General features: G+C 50.1%; 1 protein-coding gene across 2 annotated transcripts in view; it reads right to left on the bottom strand.

The window, feature by feature from the left end:
• The window catches only part of pgm3 (phosphoglucomutase 3), an 89,601-nt gene extending 81,091 nt beyond the window's left edge, over positions 1–8,510 (bottom strand). The window contains exon 1 of one of the 2 annotated variants that reach the window (XM_069932207.1): positions 8,437–8,510. The gene's annotated coding sequence lies outside the window, so the exon portion shown is untranslated. Of the gene's footprint in view, positions 1–8,372 lie in introns of both variants that reach the window. The other variant, XM_069932206.1, reaches the window with a different exon arrangement.
• Between the last annotated feature and the right edge of the window lie 3,543 nt (positions 8,511–12,053).

Here is a 12,053-nt window from a genome sequence, read left to right as displayed (position 1 = left end):
AGCATAGAGGAGGAATTGATGGAAATTGTTATTAGTTGTGTCACAAGATTCAGTGCTGACACCCAAGAAATTTACAACATCTCCAAGTTTGCAGATAACCCTGAGCTGGGTGACAGCATGAGCCACGAGGAAGATTTCAAGAATCAGCAGGGCGACTTGGACAAATTAGGAGAGTGGGCATATGCAGTATAATGTCAATAAATGTGAGGTTATTCACTTTGGTAGCAACAACAAAAAAACAGATTATCTGAATGCTAAGAAATTAGAAATTAGAAAAAGATAAACTGCAACAAGACCTGCGTATCATGGCGCAACAGTCATTAATGATTGGAATAAAGATGAAGCAGGCGCTGAAGAAAGCAAATGGCACATAGGTCTTTATTATGAGAGGTTCTGAATATAGAAGTAGTTGTAATGGACCTTAAAGAGGCCAGTTTTGGTCTCGTAATCTGAGAAAGGGCATTCTTGCTATTGAAGAGGTGCAGTGAAGGTTCCCCACACTGGTTCTTGGGATGGTAGTGACAAATGAAGAAAGACTGGTCTTATAATTTGGAATTTAGAAGAGGGATTTTATTGAGACACGTAAAATTCTGACAGGACTGGAAAGAGTGGATGCAGAAAGAATGTTCCTGATGATGGGAAAGTCAGAACAAAGGGTCACAGTCTAAGGATAAGGGGTAAGCCATTTAGGATTGAGATGAGGAGAAACCTCTTCACTCAGAGTTGTGAACTTTCTGTGGTGGAATATTCCTTTAGATATATTCTAAAGGAAATTGTATGTGGCTCTCTTATGCTTAAAAGGATCAAGGATTGTGGAGCCTCCAGAACCGAAGTACAGCGCTTTCAACAGAGAGCTACTGGCACTGTACTTAGCCATCCTCCATTTCAGGTACTTCCTAGATGGCAGGTTCTTCACGGCTTACACAGATCACAAACCCCTGTGAGTATGTTTTAATTCGCAGGGATCCACATCATCCACCGCTTCAGAGACCATACAAGGGCCCATTCCAGATCATCCACAACAAAGGGGCCACATTTGAGCTGGAGGTCGGAGGCAAGACAGAGGTCTTCACCACAGACAGGCTGAAGCCAGCATACCTGGATCTGGATCTGGTGCGCCCAGTTGAGACACCAGCACCACGCCGAAGAGGTAGGCCACCAAAGGCTGCAGAGACTTTGCCTCTGGGCACCAAGGACAACACTGCCAGTTCTCGGGAAAATGGCGCTGGCTTTACTGCGCAGCCAACAGACAAGGATAGCAGGAGAGTACCCGTGCCAAGGAAATCTGCTTCTGTTATTCATGTTGTGATGTCAGCCAAGGGGAGCCAGGGCAGCAGGTATAAAAGTCGGGCCTGTGCTCTAATAAAACTCAGTGCTTAACCTGACTACACTACATGTGTGCCTTCTTTGGAGTACCTTTTATCAAAACACTTTGTAATTTTATTGCTGTGAGCTGTTTGAAATAACAAGGTGTGGCGGCTCATCACAAGGCCGGTGAACCAGCCCCACTTGTAAGCCACGCGGCAGGGCAGCTGGCCAAAATGTCGCCGTCGGGTTTCCCTTCCTTCCAGTTTGGGGCTCAGAAACCCGCGCTTGGGGATCATGTGATGCCCGGGTGACATCAGCGCCCTCCAGCGCGGTTCTCAGCAAGGTCCAGGCTGGGATTGCAGCCCAACACCCTGCAATAAACTAGTCTGCTCACTGAACTCATCTGTCTGGTTGTGTATGTTCTTTCAGAAGCAGTGTAGCTGCCGCTACAATTGGTGACCCCCGACTGGTTCAAAAGTCTTTGAACTCATCATAAGCAAGCCTAGGATCAGCGCTATAGCTGTAAAACTGCCTAAATTCTGGGTTCAGGAGCCGGAGACCTGGTTCGGCTACGCGGAGGCCCAGTTTCACCTCCGCCAGATTTCGTCCGACACGACCAAATTCTACCATGTGGTCGCTGCCCCGGACCAGGTCACCGCCAGACATGTACTGCACCTCGTTCAGCACCCACGCGCCAAAGAAAAATACGAGACCATCAAGTGAGTGCTTATCGGGTCCCTCGGACTATCCAGACACCAGCATGCCGCTCGGGTGCTGCATCTCGACACTCTGGGGGACAGGTCCCCGATGGAACTAATGGACAAGATGCTCGCGTTCATGGTGAGCACACCAACTGCCCACTCTTCGAGCGCATCTTCCTCAAACATATGGCCGGGGACATCGCCCGCTGCTGGTTCAAGAGAGCTTTACTGACCGGAGGAAGGTCACCGAGAAGGCCCAAGAACTATGGCTCCCACAATTCTCGGAAGGCTCAGTGGTCCAGCAGGTCAAGGGGCATGAGCATGACCACGCCAAGCATTGCGGTAGAGCACCCGGCCCCTGCAGGGGCCCCCAAGAGCATAACCAAGGCCGCAGCATTAGCTTCAGGCTTTTGATTTTACCACCAGCGCTGGGGAGCCAAGGCCCAGAAGTGTCATCAGCCCTGCTCGCTCCAGGGAAATGACCAGACTGGCCACAGTTAATGGCTGCGGAGGCTGGCCAAGGACACACCTTCTCTACCTGCCAGAATCAGTCAGCGGCCTGTGGTTCCTCGTTGTCACTGGAGCCCAGATCAGCATCATCCTGGACATCGAATCTAGGAACCGACCTCATGGACCTCCCTTCTGTGCGGCCAACACAACAGCAATCCAGACGTATGGAGACAAGACAGTCCACTTCCAGATCTGCCAACGGAATTTCATGTGGAGGTTCACCATCTCGTTCCTCCCGACTGCTATCCTGGGTGTAGACTTGGTCCTCGCACACCGGCTTCTGGTGGACATTCGAGGTAGACGCCTGGTGGATGCCCGTACCTTCCAGGCCATTCGCCTTGACAACGCCTGCTCGGAGCAGCCACAGATGGCCACAATCAGCACGCCCAGAGAAGAGATCCAGCAGATCCTGGACAAGTTTCCAACACTCCTCAAGCCACAGTTCTCCGCTGCCTCACCACGCCACACCACGGGGTGTTCCACCACATCCCCACCCAGGGCCTGCCGGTTCACGCCAAGGCACACCGGCTCCCACCTGACAAGCTCCAGGTAGCGAAGGAGGAGTTTTCACACCCGTTGGAGTTGGGGATCATTCGGCGGTCCGACACCGCATGGACCTCACCGCTCCACCTGGTCACGTAAACCTCCGGCAGCTGGCGTCTCTGCGGAGACTATCGACAGTTCAACGAGGCAACCGTTCCTGACCGTTACCCCATATCACATCCAGGACTTTACAGCCAACCTGCATGGCGTGAGGGTCTTCTCCAAGGTTGACCTGGTGCGTGGATATCACCAGATCCAAATGCACCTTGAGGACATACCCAAGACGTCCATCATCACCCCCTTTGGTTTGTTCGAATTCCTGCGCATACCGTTCGGGCTCAAGAATGCCGCTCAGACCTTCCAGCATCTCATGGACTCTGTGGGCAGGGACTTGGATTTTGTCTTTATTTATTTGAACGACATCCCCGTCACCAGCACGGACCGGGGGCAACACAGGGCCCACCTGGGTGCCCCTTTCCCCCAGCTGGCCAATGTCGGCCTCACCATCAACCCGGCCAAGTGCCAGTTCGGGAAAGAGTCCATGCAGTTCCTGGGCCATACCATCATGGCAGAAGGAGCCAAGCCCGCCGCAGAGAAGGTCGCCGCTATCAGGGAGTTCCTTTGCCCGGACAAGCTCAAGGGGCTGCAGGAGTTCACGGGTATGGTCAACTTTTACAACCGCTTCATCCCGGGAGCTGCGCGCATAATGCAGACGCTGTTCACCCTCATTGCAGCCAAGCACAAGACGCTCACTTAGAACCCAGAAGCCTGCACCATATTTGAGGCCACCAAGGATGCCCTGGCAAAGGCCGCCATGCTCGCCTGCCTGCACACCGTCCTGCAAATGGCACTCTCTGTCAATGCCTCTGCCACAGCCGTCGGTGCCACCCTGGAGCAGCAAGTGAATGGACATTGGAAACCACTGGCATTCTTCAGCCGCCTGCTTCGCCCACCGGAATGCAAGCCTTTGACTGCGAGTTACTGGGCATGTACCTGGCAGTGCGGCATTTCCGCTATTTTTTGGAAGGGAGGACTTTTATCATTTTCACAGACCACAAACCCCTCACCCAGGCGCTTGTGATGGGAAAGGATCCCTGGTCGCCCACCAGCAGTGTCACCTCTCCTTCGTGTGAGAGTTTACCACTGACATTTGGCACAAGCCAGGGAAGGACAATGTGGTTACCGATACACTCTCACGACCGGCCATCTGCACACTGACGCCCGGCCTCGACTTCGACCAGCTCGCCCGGGACCAGGAAGCTGATGAGGAAACGAGGGCCTTCAAGACCGCCATCACCGGCCTACGGTTCTGAGACCTCCCAACTCCGAGCGGCGAAGGTACCATCCTGTGCATTATCTCCTCGGGCACCCCGCGGTCAGTGGTTCCCCAGCAGTGGCGCAGGCAGGTCTTCCGTCACATCCACAACTTTTCACATCCGTCCATCAGGTCCATGGTCTGGATGGTGGCAGAACAGTTCATATGGCATGGTGGGCTCCAGGATGGCAGATTGCGGGCTGGGCCAGAACATGCACCCATTGCCAGATGTCCAAGGTGCACAGGCACACCAGAGCGACCGTAAAGGAATTCAAGCACGTCTGGGAATGGTTCAGCCACGTTCACGTGGACATCGTTGGGCCCTTACCCATTTCCCGGGGCATCCGTTACCCGTTTACAGTGGTGGACCGCACCACTCGCTGGACTGAGGTGATCCAGATGCCAGACACCTCCACCGATTCCTGATCCCAAGCTCTGCTGCATGGTTGGGTCATCCGGTTCGGCATCCCGGCTCACTGCACCAGCAATCGAAGCGCCAGTTCACATCTGCGCTCTGGGCACAGCTCACCAACAAGCTGGGGATCCAGCTACACTGCACCACGGCCTACCACCCGCAGGCCAATGAACTGGTCGAACAACTGCACAGCCACCTTAAGTCGGCACTCATGGCCCACCTCACTGGTCCTGACTGGGTGGACGAACTGCCTTGGGTGCTCCTGGGCATCCGCTCCACTCCCAAGGAAGATCTGCAGGCATCATCTGCTAAGCTGGTCTACGGTACACCGCTGGCAGTACCTAGTGAGTTCGTCAACGCACCTCAAAATCCCCAGCAGTCACTGCACAAACTACTTCCTCACCTCAGGGCATGCTTGGACTCGTTTGAACCCCCACTGCCACCCAGGCATGGCACCTGCCTGTCTCATGTTCGCGGTGAACTGCTTTCCGTGGAGTAAGTTTTCGTTTGGCAGGGCCTGACCGCGGCACCTCTTCAGCATCTGCGAGGGGCCGTTCAGGGTTATACAGCGTTCCGGCTTGACGCTCTTGCTGGCGGCGGGGCAGCTGGCCAAAATGGCACCGTCGGGGGTTTCCCTTCCTTCCAGCTCAGGGCTCAGAAACCTGCGTTTGGGGACCACGCGATGCCCGGGTGACGTCAGCGCCCTCCAGCACGGTTCTCAGCCAGGTCCAGGCTGGAAGTATAAGTGCAGCATAGCAGCCTGCAATAAACTAGTCTGCTCACTGAGCTCAACCCGTCTGGTTGTGTGTGTTATTGCAGGAGTAGTGTAGCCGCCGCTACAAAGGTTTATATTTGTAATGACCTCACAAATGAATATCAGTTAAGTTCTGTCCTGTAAATTGTAAAGCCTCTACATTTTTTCTGTGCACAAAATGGAATCATGAGAATTTTTCAAGCAAGATTCATGACCTATTTCTATCAATGTTTCCTTTCAGCTTTCAGACTATGTAAGTAAACCACAAATACATACTTTCTGCATCAGACATATCTGGATCACTGAACAAGACTTGATTATTTCTACAATGTTTATCACTGCAAAAGAAAATAAAACAACCACTTTCTGTAAGATACGAATTTGCAGTAGGATTCTGCTCTAGTTTTTGCTGCCATTTGTTGATGTTAAACCTCCACACCATTTACCCACATAAATGCCATTAATATTCAAAAATTCATTGATGCCTTAAGTATTCCTGGCAAATTAACCTCCAAAAATTCACAACCATCTGGATCAAGAATATTGTCTCATCTCTGTCCTATGTTGGTGAACCTTTATTTGGCAACTGTCATTTTTGGTTCCAAACACCTCTGCCAAGGAAAATACAATTCTCTCATCTTCCCTGTCCAAACCCCAAAGAATTTTGCAAATTTCAAGATTATCCTGCATTCTTCCGAGAGTTCAGGTCCAGTCAACTTCATCGTGGAAAAATCATACTGTTGAACTTCTTTGCATGGTTTCCTCCATACGAAGATATTATATTCAAAGATACAAATAGATATTATAAATATGAATGCGAGTTATTTTGGTTCATTAAGGTGGACCAATAGTCCTCCTCATATCTACCAGAAGTCATTGTAACCTTTTGAAGAACGCAACTTGATAATGATCACCCCACCCCCCACATCAATCACGAATGTAAAGAATAAAATTTTTGAAAGAATTAATTCAGAACGGCTGAATATCAAGCTATTATTCTAACTGTTCAGAGCCAGCTCTTCAGCGCTTGACGTCCTGCTTTGCGGAAACTGCCAAAATGTTTGGCCTGGAAGTCAGCCTGAAGAAAACTGAGGTCCTCCATCAGCCAGCTCCCCACCATGACTACCAGCCCCCCCACATCTCCATCGGGCACACAAAACTCAAAACGGTCAACCAGTTTACCTATCTCGGCTGCACCATTTCATCAGATGCAAGGATCGACAATGAGATAGACAACAGACTCGCCAAGGCAAATAGCGCCTTTGGAAGACTACACAAAAGAGTCTGGAAAAACAACCAACTGAAAAACCTCACAAAGATAAGCGTATACAGAGCCGTTGTCATACCCACACTCCTGTTCGGCTCCGAATCATGGGTCCTCTACCGGCACCACCTACGGCTCCAAGAACGCTTCCACCAGCGTTGTCTCCGCTCCATCCTCAACATCCATTGGAGCGCTCACACCCCTAACGTCGAGGTACTCGAGATGGCAGAGGTCGACAGCATCGAGTCCACGCTGCTGAAGATCCAGCTGCGCTGGATGGGTCACGTCTCCAGAATGGAGGACCATCGCCTTCCCAAGATCGTATTATATGGCGAGCTCTCCACTGGCCACCGTGACAGAGGTGCACCAAAGAAAAGGTACAAGGACTGCCTAAAGAAATCTCTTGGTGCCTGCCACATTGACCACCGCCAGTGGGCTGATAACGCCTCAAACCGTGCATCTTGGCGCCTCACAGTTTGGCGGGCAGCAGCCTCCTTTGAAGAAGACCGCAGAGCCCACCTCACTGACAAAAGGCAAAGGAGGAAAAACCCAACACCCAACCCCAACCAACCAATTTTCCCTTGCAACCGCTGCAATCGTGTCTGCCTGTCCCGCATCGGACTGGTCAGCCACAAACGAGCCTGCAGCTGACGTGGACTTTTTACCCCCTCCATAAATCTTCGTCCGCGAAGCCAAGCCAAAGAAAGAATTCTAACTGTAGGTACTATGACATTTCTTCTTTTTTCTTTGGCTTGGCTTCGCGGACGAAGATTTATGGAGGGGTAAATGTCCACGTCAGCTGCAGGCTCGTTTGTGGCTGACAAGTCCGACGCGGGACAGGCAGACACGGTTGCAGGGGAAAATTGGTTGATTGGGGTTGGGTGTTGGGTTTTTCCTCCTTTGTCTTTTGTCAGTGAGGTGGGCTCTGCGGTCTTCTTCAAAGGAGGTTGCTGCCCGCCGAACTGTGAGGCGCCAAGATGCACGGTTTGAGGCGATATCAGCCCACTGGCGGTGGTCAATGTGGCAGGCACCAAGAGATTTCTTTAGGCAGTCCTTGTACCTCTTCTTTGGTGCACCTCTGACACGATGGCCAGTGGAGACTTTATCAAAGCTATAGTTTTCTGTATACAGAGCAAAATTCGACAAAAACATTAGTATCATTAAATTGCACAGTGCTGCCAGTTCCTTATTTTAAGTTTGCCTCATTTCGCTGACCATGAAATGACAGAGCATGTAGCTGCACAATTCCCAAGTGGTTCACCATCCTTAGTGGATCTAGGCACATCCTTGTAAGAAACAACTACTCAGTTATAGATTCTATATACAGCAATGAAACATTTCCACTCGATCTGCGGATTTTGGAACCGACATAAAAGAATCAATCTACTTTTCTCACGGAACACGACAAGTTTTGACACGTTGGCGTCACTTCCCGACCGACCAGCTGCCAAACACACAGGCAGGGAGTCGCGACTGAAGCCGGACAGAGTGCTGCATTTACCCTGCAGCCCTGGCCGGCACTGCTGTGGCCTCCAAACAACTGTCGCCAGAGCAGCACCTACCTCAGACCAGATCGCATCCGAGTTGAGAACAGAAATGCACACTCCCTCTTCTGAGAACCCTCACCTGATTGTTGCCAACAAGCTGCATCGTGCGCGTGCGCCAAACCTAGACCGTCCGTCAACCAATCAACTCGCAGCGATCGCTGCGCCACGTCTCGCTCTGGGTCCCCACCCAGCACATGCGCAGTGTGACGAGTTCTTGAATGGGAGAGATCGTTCGGAGATATGTCATGGTTTTGCCGAGAAATTGCCCTCAATGATAGGGTTGTTGTTCAGGTTTTCCCCTTAAAGGTATATATTCTACCGTCCACATTTACGTTTTGATAACTGAACGGTTCGAGGCGGCATTCAGACAGAGACAGGCTGTTGATTAGAAAGGGTTATTGGGAGAAAGGAGTTGAAAAGGATAATAATCAGCCATGATGGAATGGCAGGGTGGCCTCGATGGACCTCTCCGTGGCCTCATGTATTATCCCACCATGACCACCTGGAAATTGGAGTAACAACACTCTACAACCGGATTTCATTATCCGGTTTCTGCTAGCCAACTCTCGCCTCTCCTTACTTTCTCTTTGTCTTCTCTCCACCCCCATCGCTCTCCATTCATACAGCCACCCCACCTTCCCCTGCTTGCTGGTGTCCCGTCCCTGCCTTATCCACCTCCTGTCTGGAGCTGTGTTCCTCCCCTACATTGCCCCCCCGCCCACAATTTTGTTCAGAGGCCTGACCAACATTTTTCATTCCTTGATGAAGGGCTCAAGCCTGAAACATTGGTTATGTATCTTTATCGTTGCATCAAGTACACTGTTTGACCAGCTGAGTTTCTCCAGCATTGAGTTTTTACTTCAACCACGGTGTCAGCAAACATTCGTGTTTTACAACAATATTTGCCCACAAGGTAAATTAATCTCAGAGAATCACAATTACACACTCTCACAAAGTACAGAAATCACAGCAACTAAACAAGAGATACACAGTAGTGGAAAATACAGCATTACCTGTTGGGTATAAGCCCGTTGTCTGCTGGACATCATGATGCCTACATCATGATATCACCCTTCCATATATATATATATAGGTGCGTTCTCGCACCAACCCTCTTTACTATCTTCTTCAGCATGATGCTGAAACAAGCCATGAAAGACTTCAACAATGAAGACGCTGTTTACATCCGGTACCGCACGGATGGCAGACTCTTCAATCTGAGGCGCCTGCAAGCTCACACCAAGACACAAGAGCAACTTGTCCAAGAACTACTCTTTGCAGACGATGCCGCTTTAGTTGCCCATTCAGAGCCAGCTCTTCAGCGCTTGACGTCCTGCTTTGCGGAAACTGCCAAAATGTTTGGCCTGGAAGTCAGCCTGAAGAAAACTGAGGTCCTCCATCAGCCAGCTCCCCACCATGACTACCAGCCCCCCCCACATCTCCATCGGGCACACAAAACTCAAAACGGTCAACCAGTTTACCTATCTCGGCTGCACCATTTCATCAGATGCAAGGATCGACAATGAGATAGACAACAGACTCGCCAAGGCAAATAGCGCCTTTGGAAGACTACACAAAAGAGTCTGGAAAAACAACCACCTGAAGAAACACACAAAGATCAGCGTGTACAGAGCTGTTGTCATACCCACGCTCCTGTTCGGCTCTGAATCATGGGTCCTCTACCGGCATCACCTACAGCTCCTAGAAGGCTACCATCATCGCTGTCTCCGCTCCGTCCTCAACATTCATTGGAATGACTTCATCACCAACACCGAAGTACTCGAGCTGGCAGAGTCCGCAAGCATTGAATCCACGCTGCTGAAGCCCCAACTGCGCTGGGTAGGTCACGTCTCCAGAATGGAGGACCATTGCCTTCCCAAGATCATGTTATATGGCGAGCTCTCCACTGGCCACCGAGACAGACTTGCACCAAAGAAGAGGTACAAGGACTACTTAAAGAAATCTCTTGGTGCCTGCCACATTGACCACCGCCAGTGGGCTGATATCGCCTCCAACCGTGCATTTTGGCGCCTCACAGTTCGGCGGGCTGCAACCTCCTTTGAAGAAGACCACAGAGCCCACCTCACTGACAAAAGACAAAGGTGGAAAAACCCAACACCCAACCCCAACCAACCAATTTTCCCTTGCAACCGTGCCTGCCTGTCCCGCATCGGACTTGTCAGTCACCAACGAACCTGCAGCAGACGTGGACATACCACGATTGATCGATAGCTATATCTATCTATAGAGAGAGAGAGAACTATATCTATCTATAGCTATGGACCGATCGATAGCTATATCTATCTATAGCTATCGATTGATCGATAGCTATAGATAGATATAGATCTCTCTCTCTCTCTCTCTCTCTCGATATATCTATATATAAATACTCTGTGTGTCAGTAGCCAGGTTAGTCTAATAGAAGTAAAGGATGAGAAAGCATCAAGTCTCCAGTTACAGACTAAATGTAAACTGCCCATTGCAGCCTAGTTGATCATCTAAAGGAAATACTAACATCAACAAATAAGGTGCTGATCCACTACGACCCTAGCAAAGAAGTTACACTAGCTGTAGATACTTCACCAATGGGATTAGGAGTGGTAGTATCCCAAATCATAGAAAAAGGTGAGCAACCAGTAGCGCATGTTTCACGAATGTTAACCACAAGCGAACGCAATTACGCCCAACTAGAAAAAGAAGGATTGACAATAATATTTGGTGTAAAAGAAATTTCCACCAATATCTTTACGGAAGAAAATTCACCCTTAATAGGTAGCCGAAATCTGAAGTCATTCCAGAAGAGCTAAAACCTTACCATACACGCCGTCATGAACTATCAGTCAAAGAAGAATGTTTACTATGGGGTACCCATACAATTATTCCAGCTAAACTACCATGTTATCAGAACTACACTATGCAGACTGCTAAACCAATTACTCAAGAAGGATCAAACATGGTATTGGAACACAGTAACAGATGCGCAGCCGGGAGGGCAGTGAAGACGGGTAGTCGCCGAGTCTTAATTGTGTGAGTGCATGCACAACGGTACCCACCTCCCCTTGATCTAGTTCAGAATCGGCACTGATATTAAGGAAATAGAAGCATGGTATACTGCTGATTAATCAGTGTGTATCACAAATCCCCAAAACTATTACATACCTTGATGTTGATTCTCAAGCATCAGCTGTGACTTGTGACCTGAAGTGGAGCTTGGGTTCATTCCTTGGGTTTGTGGGGGGTGCGGGGTGGGCCAGGTACTCCATGTGTCTGGCTTTATATCCCCCTGCTGGTCAGTGGGGTCAGCCCAAGAGATTAACAGAGCCAGTAGAGACCTGTGTGTTATTTTGAAAAGGCCAATTGCAAGGTGAGTGTTCAGTACAGGTGGTCTTGACCTTGATTGACAAATGTGGTGGCATCCAACTAGGTTCCAGCTGGAGAGGTCACATGGCATTCCTCAATTCACAATCTAAACAGGTTCCAGCTGGAGAGGTCACATAGCCCTCTCCAATCCACATTCGGAACAGGTTGTAGCTGGATGGGTCATGTAATCCCACACAGTCTGCACCACAAGGAATCTTTTATGATGTTGGCTGCCTTCCTGGGGCAGCACTTCACAAAGACAAGTTCAATAGATTGGAGGTCAGAGCCTGTGATGTTTGCTACCTTGTGTAGAATGTTAGATGTCCAGCACAGAAA

This window comes from Narcine bancroftii, chromosome 4, assembly GCF_036971445.1.
Source record: "Narcine bancroftii isolate sNarBan1 chromosome 4, sNarBan1.hap1, whole genome shotgun sequence".
NCBI lineage: Eukaryota > Metazoa > Chordata > Chondrichthyes > Torpediniformes > Narcinidae > Narcine > Narcine bancroftii.
Note: the sequence above shows the minus strand (reverse complement) of the source record. Positions and strands in the feature narration are given on the sequence as shown.